General features: G+C 37.7%; 1 protein-coding gene across 3 annotated transcripts in view; it reads right to left on the reverse strand.

Annotated features, from left to right (window-relative positions):
* KIAA0825 (KIAA0825 ortholog) overlaps window positions 1–22365 on the reverse strand; it is a 430821-nt gene that overhangs the window by 90391 nt on the left and 318065 nt on the right. The window contains exon 21 of one of the 3 annotated variants that reach the window (XM_070792129.1): window positions 1–22365. This exon is cut by the window's left edge and continues 19700 nt beyond it; it is cut by the window's right edge and continues 43027 nt beyond it. The exons of the other annotated variants lie outside the window; for them this stretch is intronic. The gene's annotated coding sequence lies outside the window, so the exon portion shown is untranslated. 3 annotated transcript variants of the gene reach the window in all.

A 22365-nucleotide genomic window follows, 5' to 3' on the forward strand; every position in this document is an offset into this window, starting at 1 on the left:
TCTTTTGAGGACAGTCTAAATTGCTCAACCTAGGCTGTTTATTGTTTCTAGCTATTTTCATCTTCCCTCAGTTCAGTTAAGTTGCTCATGTCTGACTCTTTGTGACCCCATGGACTGCAGCACCCCAAGCTTCCCTGTCTATCACCAACTCCCGGAGTTTACTCAAACTCGTGTTCATTGAGTCAGTGATGACATCCAACCATCTCATCCTCTGTCGTTCCCTTCTCCTCCCTCCATCAATCATTCCCAGCATCAGGGTCTTTTCAAATGAGTCAGTTCTTCACATCAGATGGCCAAAGTATTGGAGTTTCAGCTTCAACATCACTCCTTCCAATGAATATTCAGGACTGATTTCCTTTAGGATGGACGGGTTGGATCTCCTTGCTGTCCAAGGGACTCTCAAGAGTCTACTCCAGGACCGCAGTTCAAAGGCATCAATTCTTCAGCGATCAGCTTTCTTTATAGTCCAACTCTCCCATCTATACATGACTACTGGAAAAACCAAAGCTTTGACTAGATGGACCTTTGTTTGCAAAGTAAGATCTCTGCTTTTTAATAAGCTGTCTAGGTTGGTCATAACTTTCCTTCCAAGGAGTAAGCGTCTTTTAATTTCATGGCTGCAGTTACCATCTGCAGTGATTTAGGAGTCCCCAAAAATAAAGTCTCTCACGGTTTCCATTGTTTCCCCATCTATTTACCATGAAGTAAAAAGTGAAAGTGAAGTCGTGTCTGACTCTTTTCGACTCCATTGACTGTAGCCTACCAGGCTCCTCCGTCCATGGGATTTTCCAGGCAAGAGTACTGGAGTGGGTTGCCATTTCCTTCTCCAGGGGATCTTCCCAACCCAGGGACTGAATCCAGGTCTCCCGCATTGTAGGCAGACGCTTTACCCTCTGAGCCAATTTGCCATGAAGTGATGGGACCAGATGCCATGATCTTAGTTTTCTGAATGTTGAGTTTTAAGCCAACTTTTTCACTTTACTCTTTCACTTTCATCAAGAGGCTCTTCAGTTTGTCTTCTCTTTCTGCCATAGGGTGGTGTTATCTGCATATCTGAGGTTATTGATACCCTTTCTCCTTCTGGAAGGAAAAGATACAGCAAAATATTTTCTTCAGTGGCAAAGGGAGCAAGAGCTTCTCTACATTCTGTGTAGAGAGGGTCTAGCCTTAGAAGTGGGGTTCCCAGAGTGACAGTTCCATGCCATGTTGTGAAAGAGGCTAGAAATACATCTCTTGTCTCAAGGCATTAGCACTGACAGGCTTATCACAGCAAACCACGTCTCTTCTCTGCCCTTCTCCCTCGGCTCTCTAACTGACCACATCTCACTCGGGTTTAGGGAAGGAGGCTTAGGGCAGGTGGGATGCATATAGGAACTCTGCAAGTAAGCCTCTGTAAAATTCTCTTGAAGATGAAACGGCCCCATAATTATGAAATTATTTTCACACCAGTTGTCCTCTTTGTCCACAGACTATTCTAGTAGAAGTTTGTTATTATGATCACTCCATTATAACACATACATAGAACAGATTTAAGTGGTCTCATACAATCCCCATTCTTGTTCTGTATGTGAGGTATTAATACTTTTATATCTGAGCAAAACTGAAGTGCAGAGAGGTTAAGTGACTTGTCCATGGTCACACAGTGAGCAAATAGGAAAAACCAAGATTCAGACCCAAAACTCTAACACCACAGCCCATGCTCCCTACACATGATGTCATGCTGTCTAAACTGGGTGAAGCTGGCTGTGGAATAAAGATGTCACGTGTTCTTACAAGTGGCAGAAATAGTTTGGAAGGAAGGTAGGAGGCATTTGATCATTTTTTCTCGTTCACATTTTCACCGCTCATACATCTCTTTATTTTCTTCACCTATTCAATTTCCCTATCTTTACAGGCCCCATTCTCATAACTGAATAAATAAGATTGGTACTTGATGCAAAAAATGGTGGCAAATGTGTGCAGTTTCCTAATTAGGATTAAGGGGAAGCTCCTGAACAGCCCTGACTCAAAAAGTCCCCCAAACTTCCCATTCACCTGCCATCAGTTCAGTTCAGTTCAGTCGCTCAGTCATGTCTGACTCTTTTCGACCCCATGAATCACAGCATGCCAGGCCTCCCTGTGCATCACCAACTCCGGAGTTCAGTTAAACTCATGTCCATCAGGTCAGTGATGCCATCCAGCCATCTCATCCTCTGTCATCCCCTCCTCCTCCTGCCCCCAATCCCTCCCAGCATCAAGGTCTTTTCCAATGAGTCAACTCTTCGCATCAGGTGGCCAAAGTATTGGAGTTTCAGCTTCAGCATCAGTCCTTCCAATGAACATCCAGGACTGATTTCCTTTAGAATGGACTGGTTGGATCTCCTTGCAGTCGAAGGGACTCTTAAGAAAGAGTCTTCTCCAACACCACAGTTCAAAAGCATCAATTCTTCAGTGCTCAGCTTTCTTCACAGTCCAACTCTCACATCCATACATGACCAGTGGAAAAACAATAGCCTTGACTAGACGGACCTTTGTTGGCAAAGTAATATCTCTGCTTTTCAATATACTACCTAGGTTGGTCATAACTTTCCTTTCAAAAGTAAGCGTCTTTTAATTTCATGGCTACAATCACCATCTGCAGTGATTTTGGACCCCCCAAAAATAAAGTCTGTCACTGTTTCCACTGTTTCCCCATCTATTTCCCATGAAGTGATGGGACCAGATGCCATAATCTTCATTTTCTGAATGTTGAGCTTTAAGCCAACTTTTTCACTCTCTTCTTTCACTTTCATCAAGACGCTTTTTAGTTCCTCTTCACTTTCTGCCATAAGGGTGGTGTCATCTGCATATCTGAGGTTATTGATATTTCTTCCGGCAATCTTGATTCCAGCTTGTGTTTCTTCCAGCCCAGAGTTTCTCATGATGCACTCTGCATATAAGTTAAATAAGCAAGGTAACAATATACAGCCTTGACATACTCCTCTCCCAATTTGGAACCAGTCTGTTGTTCCATGTCCAGTTCTAACTGTTGCTTCCTGACCTGCATATAGGTTTCTCAAGAAGCAGGTCAGGTGGTCTGGTATTCCCATCTCTTGAAGAATTTTCCACAGTTTATTGTGATCCACACAGTCAAAGGCTTTGGCATAGGCAATAAAGCACAAATAGGTGTTTTTCTGGAACTCTCTTGCTTTTTCCATGATCCAGCAGATGTTGGCAATTTGATCTCTGGTTCCTCTGCCTTTTCTAAAACCAGCTTGAACATCTGGAAGTTCACGGTTTATGTACTGCTAAAGCCTGGCTTGGAGAATTTTGAGCATTACTTTACTAGTGTGTGAGATGAGGGCAATTGTGCAGTAGTTTGAGCATTCTTTGGCATTGCCTTTCCTTGGGATTGGAATGAAAACTGACCTTTCCCAGTCCTGTGGCCACTGCGGAGTTTTCCAAATTTGCTGGCATATTGAGTGCAGCACTTTCACAGCATCATCTTTCAGGATTTGAAATAGCTCAACTGGAATTCCATCACCTCCACTAGCTTTGTTTGTAGTGATGCTTTCTAAGGCCCATTTGACTTCACATTCCAGGATGTCTGGCTCTAGGTGAGTGATCACACCATCGTGATTATCTGGGTCATGAAGACCTTTTTTGTACAGTTCTTCTGTGTATTCTTGCCACCTCTTCTTAATATCTTCTGCTTCTGTTAGGTCCATAACATTTCTGTCCTTTATCGAGCCCATGTTTGCCTGAAATTCCCCTTGGTATCTCTAATTTTCTTGAAGAGATCTCTAGTCTTTCCCATTCTGTTGTTTTCCTCTATTTCTTTGCATTGATTGCTGAGGAAGGCTTTCTTATTTCTCCTTGCTATTCTTTGGAACTCTGCATTCAAATGGTATATCTTCCTTTTCTCCTTTGCTTTTCGCTTCTCTTCTTTTCACAGCTATTTGTAAGGCCTCCCCAGACAGCCATTTTGCTTTTATGCATTTCTTTTCCATGGGGATGGTCTTGATCCCTGTCTCCTGTACAATATCACGAACCTCAGTCCATAGTTCATCAGTCACTCTATCAGATCTAGTCCCTTAAATCTATTTCTCACTTCCACGGTATAATCATAAGGGATTTGATTTAGGTCATACCTGAATGGTCTAGTGGTTTTCCCTACTTTCTTCAATTTACGTCTGAATTTGGCAATAAGGAGTTCATGATCTGAGCCACAGCCAGCTCCCGGTCTTGTTTTTGCTGACTGTATAGAGCTTCTCCATATTTGGCTGCAAAGAATATAATCAATCTGATTCCGGTGTTGATCGTCTGGTGATGTCCATGTGTAGAGTCTTCTCTTGTGTTGTTGGAAGAGAGTGTTTGTTATGACCAGTGCATTTTCTTGGCAAAACTCTATTAGCCTTTGCCCTGCTTCATTCCATATTCCCAGGCCAAATTTGCCTGTTACTCCAGGTGTTTCTTGACTTCCTACTTTTGCATTCCAGTCCCCTATGATGAAAAGGACATCTTTTTTGGGTGTTAGTTAGTTCTAAAAGGTCTTGTAGGTCTTCATAGAACCATTCAACTTCAGCTTCTTCAGTGTTACTGGTTGGGGCATAGGTTTGGATTACCATGATATTGCATGGTTTGCCTTGGAAACAAACAGAGATCATTCTGTTGTTTTTGAGATTGTATCCAAGTACTGCATTTCAGACTGTTTTGTTGACCATGATGACTACTCCATTTCTTCTAAGGGATTCCTGCCTGCAGTGCAGATATAATGGTTATCTGTGTTAAATTCACCCATTCCAGTCCATTTGAGTTCACTGATTACTAGAATGTCGACGTTCACTCTTGCCATCTCCTGTTTGACCCCTTCCAATTTGCCGTGATTCATGGACCTGACATTCCAGGTTCCTATGCAATATTGCTCTTCTCAGCATTGGATCTTGCTTCTATCACCAGTCACATCCACACCTGGGTATTGTCTTTGCTTTGGCTTCATCCTTTCATTCTTTCTGGAGTTATTTCTCCACTGATCTCCAGTAGCATATTGGGCACCTACCGACCCGGGAGTTCCCCTTTCAGTATCCTATCATTTTGCCTTTTCATACTGTTCATACTGTTTCACCTGCCATAGTTGCTGAAATTCCTACTACTAGAGAGTCATTCCTTTGGCTTAAGTGTACTTTGTCTCTAAAAGTTAACCTTGCACTTGACAGTTTATTGTGTTATTTACAACTTGTAATCAACCACAGAACATGCAACCTTTGTTTAATAATAAAGTAGCATCAAAGGTTTAAAGAAGCCCTTTGTAGCCAGAGAAGAGAACAAGTTCTTTGGGAAAGGAAAACAGAAAGAAGTAGATGCTGGTCAGGGCATGGTGCCCTGTGGAAAGCAATCTTGAAGTATATCAGCCTTTTATTTAGGGTTGCATGGATCTAGGGAGAAAGGAGGCATGTGCAGACTCTTAAATAGGTTTAATTTCAGCTAACATGTCAGGAAGCCTTCCTTGACTCCCCAGGACCAGATTATGAGTACCTGCTCTGAACATTTAAAAAAATCTCTATGTAAGTTCCTTGAGAGCATTCATTCATTGGAGGAGTATTTCTAACACCAGTGTAAAGATCAAAAGGAAAACTATACAGATTTCAATATCTAAATGGTTGGAATTTTTTAATCACTTTTTATTTGGAGGTTGTGAGTAGCTTGAGTTTAGCGGCGGGGAATCAAACACATGCTTGTATCTCAGAGTTCTGGGGATAAATAGATATTATGTTGTCACACTCTGCAGAAGGCTATGACCAGTAATGGGGATAATAGAAAGGGGGATCATGAATACATTTAAGAAGTGTTTTTGAGGTAAGGCAAAACTGTCTTAGGAGTTTTTCATTTTCTCTAGGTTACTAAGAACATATTTCCTAATCCCACTACTGACTTCAGGAATGTATAGATAGATAGGTTCGAAATGTTCGAAGTGTACAAGATTTTGAGAAAGGGAAGAAAGCAAAAAGCACAGGAAAAAGAATATGCAAGTGGAAGACTCATAAACGAATGGATTTTAGTGTACAGCTAAAATGTAAGAGCACTGGGGAAGAAGCAACTTGACCATGCTTATTTAGAACCAAGAACCCTTTCAAAGCAAAAGTTAAGGTGCAAACCACAAAAGCCTCTACACAGAAGGTTTTTTGAGAATTTGTCACTCATTGCCTCATTTGAATTCTAAAATCACCTCTGTCCTAATCAGAGAAATCCTGATATAACCCCCTGCTGGCAAAATTCTGTTGCCATGATCCCATAATGTCATTGGTAATCACTGGGTAAGTCACCATGGCCATCAAGAAATGGAAATAGATTTGCCAACTGGAAGGGTTGTCAGTCAATAATAGTGCGTAGACCCAAGCCCTTTAGCCTACTGCGGCTCTGAGCCATGGCGTGGCCTTGGACCACTCACACAGTAACTCCGGCAACTCATCACTTGCTGTAAGGCAGAATGTAGTAGAAAGTGGGTCTCAAGCCATGGTCTCCATTATTGGAGGGTGGGGGGAGTTGCTGACTGGCAGAAAGGCTTTGCTGCAACGTGGATTTCCCTCTAAGGAGGCCCATGGGTGCGGGCCTGACGGCACTGCTCAGCATGCTGTGCTCATGAACAGGCCTGTTCTCGTTGTTTCTCCCTCTGTTACATAAATCCGGCAGGGGTTACAAAGATGCTCGGAAGACTTGCGTTTTATTTCCTTAAATAAACCTGCAATGTCAATCTTCTGTGAACCATGGAAATTGCCATTCTCTAGGTCAAAAAAAATGGTCGAATATCAAAAGTTTTATATGATTTGACCTAATTGTTAAAATGGTCAGGCAGATTTGGTACTACGATGTAACTATGAGAAGAAAGCAAGAATTCAAATCTGAACACTAAATGTACCCCCCCTTTTTTTTTTCAAAGGAAGCTCTATCAGGTTAAAAGACAATACAAATTCCTTTTGGCTGCAATTAGTATTTGTGGAATATCTGATCACATGGTGCTGTGAAGTGTACACAATACACAGAAGAGACCAACATTACCCTTAAGGAATTTATCATCTGTACGGAGGATTTGGCTAAACACAGATGAAAAATAGTGTTTCCATTTTCTACCTATCAAACAAAAATGACTGTATTGTTAAGTGCAACTAATCTTTCAAAAACTCGACTGGTGCCAGTACCACACATGCCCATAATTATCACTTACTGGCCTTATTTTTTAATGCACATCCACCCCCACCCCACCAAAACACATACACACCCTTCAACTCTATTAACCTTCTTTCCAGGACTGGCTATGTAACTTGTAGGAATAATGGAAGATCCCTTGTTACAAAATGATAATGAATTTCATGGTGATGCTAAGAGAGTATTAAACTGGGCTCTTCCATCATGGAAACCTGTGGAACCACCCAGGTTGCACTCCCGTGAAGCCAAACTTGCTTCTTTCTGTTTCTCATACGTGCCAGGCTTTTTCCCACCCCCAGGTCTTCGGCACTTGGTATTCTCTGTTTGGAAAGCTCATCTCATGGCTAAAGTCTCAACAAAAATGCTTCTTCCTCAGAAGGGCCTTTCTTTACAACTCCTACCTACAAAAGCTCCTTCTTTCATCATGCTCTGAATATTCTTTTGCTTTCTTTCTAATACTTTGCTTTCTTCTTTCCTTGCTTATTTACTTATTGAGTTATTCATGGTCTCGCTTCCCTCCTCTGGGATGTACACTCCACAGCAGAAGTGATTTTTATCTTGTTTCACCTCCTCTTGTTCATGTGGCTCCTCAGATAGTACTTGGCACATAGTATGTGTCCCCTAAATAAGTTTTTGATGAATAAATGAGCAAGTTAGGTTACAAAATACTTCTAGTTTATAAAAACATTTCACTGGTCTTCAGCTCTTTTTGTGTCCCCAAAGACACAGCTAACATATACACGTACCCAAATGCATGCATGAACCAATGAAGGAAATTCAGAGCTTCAGTCCATGTGATACATCGAAAATGGAACACCCATTCAGTTGTGATTACTAAGAGATTTAGCTTTAGAAATCATATTGCATTCTAAAGTTCAACCTGCTTTTAGAGTTAATTCTGCTATGGCTCTCCTCGCTTAAAATTATTATGTAAAACTGCTGTAAAAAATTATGTTAAGTAAAAATGAAGAGTGGGCATATATTAAAATGTTGACAGAAAACATCTCACAAAGTAATTTCTAGGGAAGTATGGCAAGTTTTAATTGCAATTGTGCCTACTGTTGATAATAGAATTATTGACATTATTAAACACGTTATTAGAAAACTGAATGTAGCTATATTTTTTCCACAAGGACAGCATTCACTTCAGAGTAGTTAAATAACAAAAAAAACAAATGACAGAAGGTCACAAAAATGAGGACTTTGAGCCCAGAAAGGAATTGGTATCATGCTATCATGAAAGAATCCTTGGTTGAATTAACCTGAAGCTCATGTTAGAATACAAAGCTTCCTATAAGATACTTATTTAATTGTGACTTTTAAATTTAAAAGTCAAAGATAATGGCCCCCTAAGTCTCAATTTTGCTTTTCATGGCCCAGTTGGTTCTGGCTGGAAAGTTGGTACCCTGTGCAAATCATCTTTTTTAATAGTTTCCAGCTACAACTAGAAATTAACAAAACAACTTATAAGCACTGACCGTTGAAGACTTCTCCACATATCCAACGAGATACGCAATGCAAGTTAAATAGGAGAGCATTTGCAATTTAAAATATAATTTTCCATAATGAAAATGTAAAGCAGTCGTTCTGTTTTATTCAGCATGGCAGGTTAGGAATCCCCGTGAAGCTACATTGAAGCAAAGAGTAGATTAATAATTTAATTTGGTTCAGAACTATGCAATGGGGCACCACAACCTTTTATTCTGTAACCAGCTGCTGACCCTAATATGGATGAACCAATTAGACATCTCTATTTAATTGTTGGGTGACCCATCTAAAACTCACTAGGAATTTTCATTTTAAACAACACTGAAAGAATCCTAGTTATCCCCCTGGTGGAGGTGGTTGATTTGATAGAAGCACACAAAGGAGTCCGGCAAATGGGAGAAAAAACTGCAAGATCATTTTAGACTGTGTTCTGTAAAAGAACATCTTAATATAATGAGCCTTTTTTCAGTCTCCCTTGGCGGAGCATCAGCCCTCTCAGATAACCCCACACAAAGCAAATACCATTCGTCTGAAGTTACATTTGCTCCTTGTTATCACAACTTATGCCACTTAATTCATTATTCAACGAATTCACTTTCTTGTTTATTAGATGCAAGGTAGCCGCTTATCCCTAAAGGCCATGTATGCAAAAGACTGCTTGTAATCCTGTCACTTCAAACCTCTCCAGGCTTTTACACTGCTTCAAGAATTAGGAGGAAAGAAGCAAACAATTTAGATTTATTCCTGATGATATTAAATCTGTACATGATGAAAGAAATAAGAAAGAAATGTGAGCCTGTAGTTTGTTGATTTGGAGAGTGCCTTCAGACATTATCTTCACACGTAAAAGTTAGTACAGTCACTCATTTCCCATAATAAACACCTAGAATTAATTTTGCTACATGAAAGGGGAAGAAATTAATTAAACCCACTTTTTTTTGGGTATAGGCTACCTGCAAAGAACAAAAAAAAAGCAATAGGTTTCATCAACTGCTTTTCAAAGACACAGGCCACCTCAGCCATTTATGTTCTCAAAACAGGTACTAATATACTTTAAAATCTAATATCTGATCTGTCAAAGCTTTGGGGTACCTTTCTTTAAGTATCTTTAATATTGGATTAAAAAGTGCATTGAAGATTTTTTTTCAATATGGGTAATTCAAGATTCTTTTTATTAGTAACAAGATGTGATAAATATATTCTGTATAATATAAGATGCTATAACTATCTGAACTCTTCACATAATGTAATATAAAGGCCAGAGATATTTGAAGTTGATTTGGTAATCTTATGCCATTAAAATTATTAAAATGGAAATGAATTACTGAATTAAACAACTTTCACTGCACTCTTAGTGCAATTAATATTGTATAAAATTATCTGCTTAATTATACACAGTATGTTTACATAAAACATCCAGGAAAAAGCTACAAATCAGGGGCTGAGTGCAAAATATTTTAAGCTGTGTGCTGAAGTCTTCTAAATATGGAACTCTAAGTGGTTGTTTAGTATTGGTGCCTGATGTAACTGTAGACAGTTCTAAATTTTGTACTTTAGTTATTTAAATGCTAAGTAACCCTAATCTTATTTTTTGAATTCTTATAAATATATATGATTTATAAAATGTAAGTAGATTGAATATATTTTAAACCTCTGTGCATTATTCACAAAATTAAGAGGCATTTATTTTCTTCAATTAATTTACATTATGAGCTAACTGTTTGAGATTCAACATGAGTTCACCAACAAAAGCCACAGAAAACATTTCAATGCAGCGTAGTATATACAGATATGTCTAGGACAAAAGACTCGACATCCCCAGAAAATAGGAACCGTTTACAGGGAATCTCATTTTGTGAGTAGAGTTGTGACTAATAAAACAACATGTATAGAATTACCTGCAACTATTCTAAGTAAGGAAAGACGTTTGAAAATTCACATATCCAAGAACTGTGGATATTATTGTAATTATTGCCATTCTTCCAAAACATCAGTCATAGTAATACAGGGATGAGCAAATTGATTCACCTGAATAATTAACCTTACCACAGCATAACTATCTTAGGTGCAGATTAATGTTTTCTATTCAGCTGAAGACATAAACCTACCAGAGAAATCACACTCATTAAATACACTGCAAAAATCAATTGTTTCCAGCCACTCCAAGGAATTAATATCAACGACTAAGTTGTGCAGTATTTTTAAAAGCTCATGTTCATCTGAGCCGCTTAAACAGAAACAGCAAAATAGAGCGAAATGAAATTAACAAAGAGTGCTAATACAACTTTTCTGTTGATATCTTAGATAAATAACTTTATTCATTATTGCACAACTTTTTGGTTTTTTACATGTGGGAGATTTAAAAAGTCTCCCAGTGATTTTTATAGTGCAACCGTATGCTAGATAAAGATATTTAAGCTGTCAGTATAAACTGCTTCTGTTTTCATTTTGCATTTAATTTCAATGCCAGACTCAAGGCATAAATTTTTCATCACCTGCAATGCTATGAATAAAAGATTAAAAAAAGAACTGAGAAGAAATTCTAACACATGCAGTGCATGCAGCACATTGTGCAGACGCGGTATTCATAACTAGATGTTTAATTTCCATCTTTTTTGTTTTTACGTCAGGAACATTATTATTTGAGTTCATACATCATGGAGCTAATTTCCAGTATTTCAGATGTGCAGAATTTAAGTTTACCTAAATAGGCCATTCATTCCACTTGAAATCTGAAGTATACACCCTAAGATTTACATGCTACTTTGTTAGCACTGCAGGATTCTATTACTCTCGTATTTCTCGAAAGGGAATATTTCAACATCACATATTTTTGTTTTATTCCATGAAATAGCATGTACATTAACCTTGCCTGAAAGTTCAAAGAACTAAGAATTACAGAAACGGTCCCACCTAATATCAGTTCCTCATTAAGGCTTGCCTCATGTTCTCTGCCGAAAGATATAATCAATCCCAAGAGGCAAAGTTATGAGCTCAGTGTCGAGGCATTTTTTATTTAGTACTTAGGACTGTTTTCTGTAGCACAAGGCATCTTCATCGTCACTTTATTAGCCTCCAAAGGACAGACACACTCGAACAATTTCTAATCCTTGCCAGTAGACTCTCACCAAGCAAGAGATGCACAAGGACCCTTCCCCACCTCATCAGGAGGGTCTTGGCTTTATTAGTCTCCTCATCTGGAAACCTCACTTTCTTGGGGGGCAGTCATGAGCCTATTAAGGACTCAGGCCTGCCAGGGACAGCAAGAGTTAATCCCTTGGATGTTAGTGACATCTAATAAAGTCCAGTTTATTGTCTTTGCCTCTAATTACTCATACTAATTTTTTACGGTTATTGAAATTCAATCTACGGAAAGCTTTGGAAAAAAAAATAAGTCAAACCATGTACTGTTACATTATTATCAATGTGGAATCCAATTAGCTCAGTTGACTAGCTGATGGTGCTAATGAGACCTAGATCATTGGTTCAATTCCAGAGTAGCCACTTAGTTTTACTGGGTTTGATAGTCACAGGCAGATACCTCATCTTACTCAGCTGTCTTAAGTACAACTAGTCACTAACCAAATGAGAGAGGAAGAGTCAATCAGGGCAAACCTACCGCTACAACTAGGCTCTGGAGGGCATCAGTATCATTGTGTGTGATGACTGTACAAAAATTAGTATTTTAATAAAAGGGCACTCTACTTTTGGCTTATTTTTATGACTGTGAAGCAAGCACTTTATATCTTCAAAACATTTAATGGGCTTTAATTAGCTAGACTTCATAATGTCTCTATGATGGCAAGTTTAATTAAGCTTACTTTACAGATGACAGAACTTAAACTGAGAGGTTGAGTCACTTGTTTTGAGGTCACATACAATATCAGGGGCATTTCTCAGATTAGAATCTCTGTCTCCTGAATCTCATTCCACCACGGGACCCATGAGACTGCTCTGCCTGTATGGAAATAGCCCGGAGTCACAGCAACATGTCACTGTATTATCACATTATTTTTCATTATGCCAGAAGACACAGGCTTACTGAAAAGCCACTGTGAGGCAAGGATTACAGATGTATCTCTTTTAAAGCAACATAAATGTATGGAAATTTGGGTTTGTTGAACAGATAAATTAGAGGGTGTCATGTATCACTTAGTTCTGTACAATCTCATGTTGCTATTAACCACTTTTTTGCAGGCTCTAACTTTCCAACTAAACAGTACAGAGACCAGACCACGTCTGTCATCTCTCTGAATTGGTAGTAGGTATTAATAAATATTTATTCATGACAATAGCATTTGATTGGAGGGGAATAGAAGAATATAAGAGTTCATACCCCCTAGGAGTGGTAAATAGGGAGGGAGAAAAAGGTTCATGGCAGTGGGCAGGGCTGGATTTTTCTTGTTGAGCTTCTATCATTATGGCAATTCTACCTTAATACGTTGTAAGTAGAAGCTTTTTAAGAACACCTAACGCATGTCCTGGATACCACTCACGAAGAGAATTTACAGAGGTTACACACAAGGAAAATTCTAGCCAAGGTTGGAATGCTTAAACAGCAGGGAGAGAAGGCAGCCCGATGCACGTGTGGAAGGTGGAGACTTCACGGTGCAACCCCATGGAATCCTGTCAGTGGGGAAATGGTGTTGTGAGAAAATCACAGAAGGGAAAAAACTCATGATGGTGGAGGAGGGACAGGATGGTAGACACTTTTCCATTTTATAAAATCATTATTCATGTTTTAAAGTTGTGTATTTTTCTCATGACTGAAGTGATCATAAGCTAAAATGGAGTTAATGGCAAGCTTCAAAAATATGGCAATTTTCTGAGTTAAAGTATGCCTGTAAAAGATTTTCCTCCCCTTGGGTAATTTGACTTGGATTTGATTCTCTTAGTCAAGGATTAAGTCAAGAACTATTGGTGTTGCGTTGTAACATGATGAGCTGTTTTGGAAATAGGTCTTCATACCTATGTGATCCAAGAAGGAAATGGCAGTTCAGCAGCAAACTCAGGGTGTAATGTGCGTATTCCCTGGAAATGGGCCAATACAAGCTTTTCATTTCAATACAGTCGTCTTCCCTCCTGTTCATATCCATCCTTACATCTCTGGCTATTAGAATCCTTCAAAGAACCACCTTATGAATTCAATGGGCTGGTCTTATCTCTAACTCCTATAGTGGTTAGGAATAATCAAGAATAATCTACACAAGATTATTAGAAAATATAGATTCATTGCTCAACCTTGTTAAAAACTAGAAAAAAATTAAAATTGTTCAGTGCTTATTCTCAGGTGAAATATAGCATTCACTTTCATGCTACACAGATTTACAGTATAATTACATGGTCAATATAGCTCAACTTTCATCTTCTGATTTTTAAAACAATATTAATGAATTAGAGCTTTATACTATTTGAGCTTTGACGATAATTTGCCTTCTTTAATGTATGAGAAAATGTACTAAACCCTTAGTATTTCAGGGACGGTTTCTTCCTACCACATCAAGAGTTTATTAACCCAGGCAGCTTCCAGGTCCATGAACTTCTTGAAAGCATATGCATATCTGGGGGGAGTATATGGATATGTTGCAAGTTTTGATGGGCAGAGAGCTTATCTTATAATGTGAAAGGAATTCTTATTTCCAAAAAAAAGGTATGAATCTCTACTGTACATCTTCAGCTTGTGTTTGATTTAAGAAGTTCATATTTATATCTTTGTAATAATTATGGATATCTATATGTATTCATATAATTATTGTTCAATGTGGTTGCTTTATGAATTAGCAATACTCAAATAAGTTTGAGATGCTGTGTTTGGTTTCTAATAAATGAAAAGAAAGGGATAGCAAAAGGAAATGTATGCTAATTATAATATTTCTCTACTAAGCACGGGGAGAGATTAACAGGGGCAGTTAAAGAAGTGCCTTTCCTTGAGATATCTGACATATAAATGAACCCTCTCTCTAAGAGATGTTAGGTGTAGCTCTTCCTAGTAAGTAGTGCGCTAGACTAGAAATCTTGGGGTCCTTTCAAGGTTTATGCTCTCCTCACTATGTGCTTCTAGGCAATGTAAAATAACTATTTTTATTCACTGTCAATCAAACACATCACTTCAGACACTTGCTATGCTTAGCTAACCTGTCTTTTAAAAAGGAAACCTGTTTTGAACCAAAATACCCTAATCACACACACACAAACAGACACAAGATGAGCGAGAACTGTGTTCCCTTTAGATTTCTGAGTCATCAACTCAGACTTTTCAAAAGCAATTTAATCTTGCCCCAAATCCTTGAATTTTTTTTTAACTCTCAATTTCCTCAAATACAGAAGGCTAGATTTAAGATTCTTCATCCCTATCCCAGGTTTAGGCAAACAAAACTGCTTGAGAAGGGCCCTGGGAATCTATACTATAAGTGACCCAGGACAGTCATGATCATGCAAATTCAGAAAATCTGGAAGATGTAATATTCTTCGTCCTTTAAGATTTTTGGATTTGGCTAGTTGCTGTATGGTTCTTCTAAAGAGCTTCAACATATTACACAACTCCCTGAAATCAATTTCATCTAGAGGCTGGAAGAATAATTCCCGTCAGGAAATTAATCATTGGTGAATATGCAGGAGTTAATCGAAAGTTAATAAAATTGATAAAATTAGTAAAATTTCAATAAAATTGAAAATTTTATTGTCAGAAATGTAGAGGAATGGGAAACATATGTATGATATTCAAAATAACAGCTTTCCTTATCATCCTTTTAAAATCAGTACTGATTTCAAAAGGTATTGATAAGCCTTTTGAAAGGATTAGCATATTTTTTTCAGTCATGCTCTTGGGGATCCAATAATTTAATATGTTCTCTGGACAAGTGGTTCTATTAGGATCTCACAAAAAACCGTTTTTAATTCAAAAGGGAAGGGCAAGGTAATGCTGGAAAATTGTAAAAGGTTTATGTTTTTTTTTTTTGATTAACAAAATTGAGAGCCAAGACACCTTCTGTTTCTAATAATGTTTCTATTAACTTGGACTTATTCCCCACCCCCCCCAACCTTAAAGTGTGGAGTGAAACCTCTACGGAGTCATTTGGCAATATAACAATGCCACTTGGAGAATAGATCTATGACCAAAAACACTGTAAATAATGGACATTTTTGCCTTTGGGTATGAGGCGTGAAAGTCACTCAGCTGTGTCCGACTCTTTGAGACCCCATGGACTATACAGTCCATGGAATTCTCCAGGCCAGAATACTGGAGTGGGTAGCCTTTCCCTTCTCCAGGGGATCTTCCCAATCCAGGGATCGAACCCAAGTCTCCCGCATTGCAGGCAGATTCTTCACCAGCTGAGCCACAAGGGAAGCCCTTGTAACATCATAGCATATTTTAAATCATGTAAGCTTATATATGGGAGAAGGAAATGGCAACCTACTCCAGTATTCTTACCTGGAGAATCCCATGGAAAGGGGAGCCTGGCGGGCTACACAGTCCACGGGGTCGTAAAGAGTCGGACACGACTGAAGTGACTTAGCACAGCATGCAAACTTATATATAAAGGAGTAAATATAAATAGAGGAATAAACGCAAAGGTAAGAACACATCTATTGATAAACACCAGAGTTTCCCAATCAACGTAAGCGATTGCAGGTTTAGCAACTAAGCTACAAAACAATTTAAAAATTTGCGAGGTAACCTAATAGTGAGAATATACCCGTCTTAGGTTTCTAAAGGTAATGCCCAGGCATATCGAAGTACTTCTAGATTTTACTTTATACTGGAAATGCTACAGGATGCTATTGAAGATCGGAGGGCCACTGCAGCCATTTCGGTGTAATCTCTCACTACTCAGTAGCTCCATGTGGGCTGGTGTGTAATACGGTGTGTTCATTCCATTATTATTTAAAGTAAAATGCTAAATTGTTAATGTAAATTCAACTGCCCCTTTTTTGTTAAGTAAGCAGATTTACTTTTCCCAGTTGGTCAACCCCAGGGAGTAAATTTAAATTTCTTTAGGTAGCTAAAAGCTAAGTGATTTTCATTTGGAGTATATGTGAATAGTTTTAAAAAGGAATTCCTGCAGATTCAGAATTGATACTTGGAGTTTCTTCTAAATTTTATGTGCCGACTTATGTAAATTATTAAGATTGAACTAGCTTTTGATCTCAGACCATCATTTTATAATCATTTTATCTATAGCAGAAGCTTGACTTTACTATTTCTTCACAATAATTTTGTTAGGCTCCAAATTCAAGATTTATACTTCTAGTGACTCTGAAGTGATTATCGTCTCAATTAATTATTTGTAAGCCTCCAGGCTTATCAGTATGGTGAATTTTAGAATGCCTCCAGTAATAATGTAAAAATCAGTCATGTAACACACACTGTATTTTATAACACCACTGTTAAACCATCACCTAAGTTTCAGGGTGACTAAAATGTTTTCTAGGGGTTTCTATGTTGATTTCAGGTAGTATCCTGATTTACGGATATATTAGCAAACTAGTGACTTAGACTGATGACATGATGTTTTCAAAGTTTCTGTTATATAATAAACTATTTTAAACATAACTTTGGGGGTAGTTCATTTATTTAAATGACTCCTAAATCTTGGAAAGATTAAGAATAAAATTTTGTCAGTTTCATTTTTTAATAGTTTTCAGGTGCCTTTCTTTGATGGTAATCTAATATAAATTATCTTTTAAATGTACCATATAAATATATTTTCATGCATATTTATTCTAAGTAGTAGCATTACTATTATTTTTATATTTACACATATTTATTCAAATCACTCAGAGTGCTATTAATGGCCCATGTAGTGAAATATCCTAATTTGTTCTTATGACTTATAATTGGTTTAAATAAAAGTTAAATATAAAGTGTTTTGAAGTTTATAAAAATTATTTTTTGGTGTGTTACATCCATGTCCAGAGATATAAAACTCAAAAGATTTTCTTTCTTTCATAATATACTATAATATGGTTACAAGTGCATTGAAATTCATCTTGTTAGAATGGTAGTAATATATCCCACCAGGACTACTGTTCCTAGTAGCAATTTAAAATAATTATTGTGAGACTTGATGCTAGACATCAGGTTTGCAATAGAATTACAATGAGGGAAGTGTATTAGAGACAAAACATTGCTGGAAGAAAACTTCATAATGGCGCAATTTGGAACTAAGCCTCAATTTTACAGTAATAGATTCTCTTTATGATGGCACAAAGGAGTGAATGCACTTAGCAAATTTAAATCTATTATTAGTCACACTTTGTGGATTGCAGTGCAAAAAGGAGAAAAGAAATTAGCTTTTTAAGTATGTTCTTATATAAAACAGGTTCTAGTAAGAACAGTCTTATATAAAAACCTCCTTGTTACACTGCAGAAGCACTGTCAGGCTTTATAACAGCAGGGGGTTGTCCAGGTTTAAAAGTCTTTCCAAGATAGTTCTGGAGATCTCTGATTTCAAATTATAAATTTGTGAAGTCAGGATACATTCAACATCAGTACATATCTTGTTTACAGAAATGCAGTATAGAAGAGGAAAGACAGTTAATTTGGTCTTTTCTGCTTACTGCAACCTCTCTCCTTGAATGAAGGTGTGTTTGTAGTTTACATTGGTACTATACCTGCCTTTAATGTGATTTCAATTACAGTAAGAGAACTCAGCAGCGTTAAGCTGGTATGATTTGGCACCCATCTATGTAAAGGAGTTTCAGCAGGCAATTTTGCAAAGGAAACCAACAGTAAGAGTTCAGGAAGTATTTTTAGTATAAAATCAAAACACTAAAAATCCAAGCTTCCATTTTCAAGTTACGTAAGACATTATAGCTTTGTTTTAATTATGATCCATTTCTCGTATTTCATCTTAAAATAATACTGAGTAGAATATTTGACAATAGCACAATTTAGTTTTAAGATAACATAATATTTCCATCATGCTGTTGACTGTATTATGTATTAGGAAGGAGGCTGTAATCCTTAAGAAGTGTGAGACAAAATTCTTGTCTGAGATGTTTCGCATAAATATTTATCTGTGAAAAAGTGTAGACTCAGCCAGTTGACTTAGGAAAGGTTAACCATACTCACAAAAAAGTAATGTAGGTAGATTGATGGGATAAGAAAGCAAGGACAGAAAAAAAAGAATGGGCACCCATAAAATAAAGTTCTACACGACCTAAACAGGGCAGATATAAATAAAATTAAATAGTCCAAAGGTATTACTAAAAAGCACTTTCTTATAAATTATTCACATTTGCTGCCATATTAACACATAAGATTGCTTTCCTATGATTCTGTTTTGCTCTGTAACTGTAGTTGCCTCTGTCTAATAATTCGAGTACACTTTGATCAGGCTTCCAGTTAGTAGTTTGTATACACGTAGCCTCATACCTGCCAACATTCAGTTAATCCCTAAAAACTATATTTTCATTCCTTCACATCAAAGACATCACCCTCTGCCAGTTTTCCTCCCAGTTCTCAGTCTGTGGTATATACTTTGGCATCACGTCTTGCCTTTCCTGCTACATACTGGGCGGTCTCATCCATGCCCACGGCTTCCGCTAGCATTTGCCAATGACTCAAATGTGTCTCTTTACTGAGTTTCAGACCCATGCATCCATCTACCTATGGAGCATCCATCTATCCACAGACATTCCATATGCATCTCAAACTTAAGGTGCTGCAAATTCAATTTGGCATCTACTTTCTTGATGAACCCAAATGTAATTTTTCCCCAGGTGCTGTTCATCTTAGTGAAGCATCTACTCAGTTGCCCAAGCTTTGAAACCTATGTATCATCCTGGAAACATCTCTCTTCCCTCTCCCATGTTCAACTAATCTCCAAATATGGATGATGTACCTCCTTTTTGAACAAACTTTGTTTATTTCCATATATTCTCATTGGCACTGTCCTAATTCAGGCCACCATCATTTCTCTATAGAATTACTCTAACAGTCGCTTAATGGTTTTATCTTACACTAATCCAATCCATTCTCCATGTTACAGAAAGAAGTTTCTTTCAAAATAAAAATTCATGAAGTAAATGAATAGAAATATGATTGCATAAATTTTAAAAAATCCTCTCAAGAAAAACTTATCAAAATAAATCATAAAGTTGGAAAAATATTTGCAATACATATAGCAAAGAGTTAACATTGCTAGTCAATAAAGAACTCATAAATCAATATCTAAAAGAAATAAAGGCAAAGGATATATAAGTGGCCAGGTTGCATAGGAAGAACTGGGATTTAAAAATCTGAAAAGATGCTTAATCTTACTCATTGGAAAGAAAAGGCAAATCAAAATTAGCTATCATTTTGTACCTGTAAGATTAAAAAAATTTTTTAAAATTCAAGCATGTGGGAAAGATGAGTATGTAAATTAGGTAAATAAACAAGGATGCTTACTGTAGCAATTTTTACATACATAAAATGGAGGATAACATGAATATTCATTGATTGAATTTTCATTAAATAATTTATGGAAACACATATCCTGGAATATTAGGCTACAGTAAAAAAAAAAAAACAATAAGGTGGATCTTAAAAAGGTCATATGGAAAAACCTCCGTGTTGTCTTATCAAGAGAAAAAAGTAGAGAACAATCTGTACAAGGTGCTCTTACTTGTGTAAAAAATATATACATATATATACATACATATGTATAGATAGAAGTTCTCTGAAAAACTGCTTAAGAAATGTTCACAATGAGGTAGGAGTGATAAATTAGGAAGTGGGGATTAACATGTACACAATACTGTGGATAAAATAAATAACCCACAAGAACCTATTGTATAGCACAGGGAACTCTATTCAATAGTTTGTAATAAACTATAAGGGGAAATAACCTGAAGAAGAATATATATATATATATATATACACACACACACACACATACATACACATATATAAATATATAACTGAATCACTGTGGTGTAATACCTGAAACTAACACAACATTAAAAATCAACTATATTTCAATTAAAAACAAAAAAACAGGCAACAATGATTGCCCTTGTGGGGGACCCTTTTATGCTGTGGCATGTGCTACTTTCTCAATAAGTAAAAACAGTTAGTTATAAACATTACAAACACTATCACGTCACTCTCACCTTAAAAAACTTTCATGGCTTCTAATTACTGTTAGGATGATATCCAGGTTCCTTAACAAAGCTTCAGTTCAGTTCAGTTCAGTCGCTCAGTCGTGTCCAACTCTTTGCAACCCCATGGACTGCAGCACGCCAGGCCTCCCTGTCCATCACCAACTCCCAGAGTTTACCCAAACTCATGTCCATTGAGTCGGTGATGCCATCCAACCAACTCATCCTCTATCGCCCCCTTTCCTCCCACCTTCAATCTCTCCCAGCATCAGGGTCTTTTCCAATAAGTCAGTTCTTTGCATCATGTGGCCAAAGTATTGGAGTTTCAGCCTCAGCATCAGTCCTTCCAATGAATGTTTAGGACTGATTTCCTTTAGGATGGACTGGTTGGATCAACCCGTTCAAAGCTTAGACATTAAAGACTAGACTGCAGCCTCATAGTGACCCTCTCTCATCACTTCCCTCTCTCAAACCCTACCTCTGGTCACAGGGAATATCTTCAGTTCCTCAAATGTATGTGGAACAATTCTTTCCATACTATTCACCCTTGCCCATCTAACCATTCATGCTTCAGAAAATTTTAAAATCTCTTTGGCAAGGAAGGGCATTCTGCTCTTCAAATCCTTTTTTTTTTATAGCATTTATCACATAATGTTTAATTGTCTGCTTTTCCTTCTACTAGACCATACTCTCCATGAGGACAGGGACCATGCTTCTCTGGCTCACAATGTGAAGCCCAGAGATAAACATATTGCCATGCTTTGAATACCTGGACGTAAATGAACAGAAAGAATTAAAAGAAAATTGACTGATTGATTGCTAAATAGCTACAATTGGCCAATCTTTAGCGGTGATTTTGGAAGTAAAAGAGAAGGTAAAGAATGAGCTGAAAGTGTGTCATCTGGGTTGCAAAGTCAAATGAGAAAAGGATGAAGGGTTTTGGAAATAAGGATGAAGGGTTTCTTAAGTGAGGGCAAGAATGTAAGCAAGAGAACAGGGAGGCTGTAGAGATGCAGTTCCCCTAAAAAGTCGCTTTGTTTCTGCTCAGGGGGAGACCTAGCCTGTTCTGTTCCTTGCTTTGTGAGGACACTATCTCAGATCTAGGCTACAGTTACTGCACTCTCCAGAAATATGGGCTCTGGCAGGACCTAGTAGAGGAGGTTCTCAGTGGCCATATGCCACCCTGGGACAGAAACATTGTTGCTGAGCTACTCCTGGGGTCCAAACCTGTCCACTTTCAGGATAATCTTGTTGACTTTCTAAACCACTAGGTGCTTCGTAACTCTTGAAAGAAGCATCAAAGCACAGCTCATTGCTTTCCCTTTAACTCCAGTACTCAAGTCTTCAAAAATTTCTTCTAGCAAATGTCATGTCATTTCTGCCCCTTTCACTCTGCCTTCACCACTGTCTCTCAAACCTAGGCCCCATCACTTCTTTCCTGGGGAACTTTCTGATTTCTTACTTATTTCATTCCTTCCCACTTCAGACCCGTTTTCTCTTCCCATCTGCCAGAATGTGAATTCCGTGCCAAGCACTTTCCTTTTTTCACACTCCACATGTTTTCTCCACTGGTGATTATTTGTTCCCATTTCTTCCACAATCACTAATGGCTCTCAAATGTATGTTTTA

The sequence above is a fragment of the Bos indicus genome, chromosome 7, assembly GCF_029378745.1.
Source record: "Bos indicus isolate NIAB-ARS_2022 breed Sahiwal x Tharparkar chromosome 7, NIAB-ARS_B.indTharparkar_mat_pri_1.0, whole genome shotgun sequence".
In the NCBI taxonomy this organism is placed as follows: Eukaryota; Metazoa; Chordata; class Mammalia; order Artiodactyla; family Bovidae; genus Bos; species Bos indicus.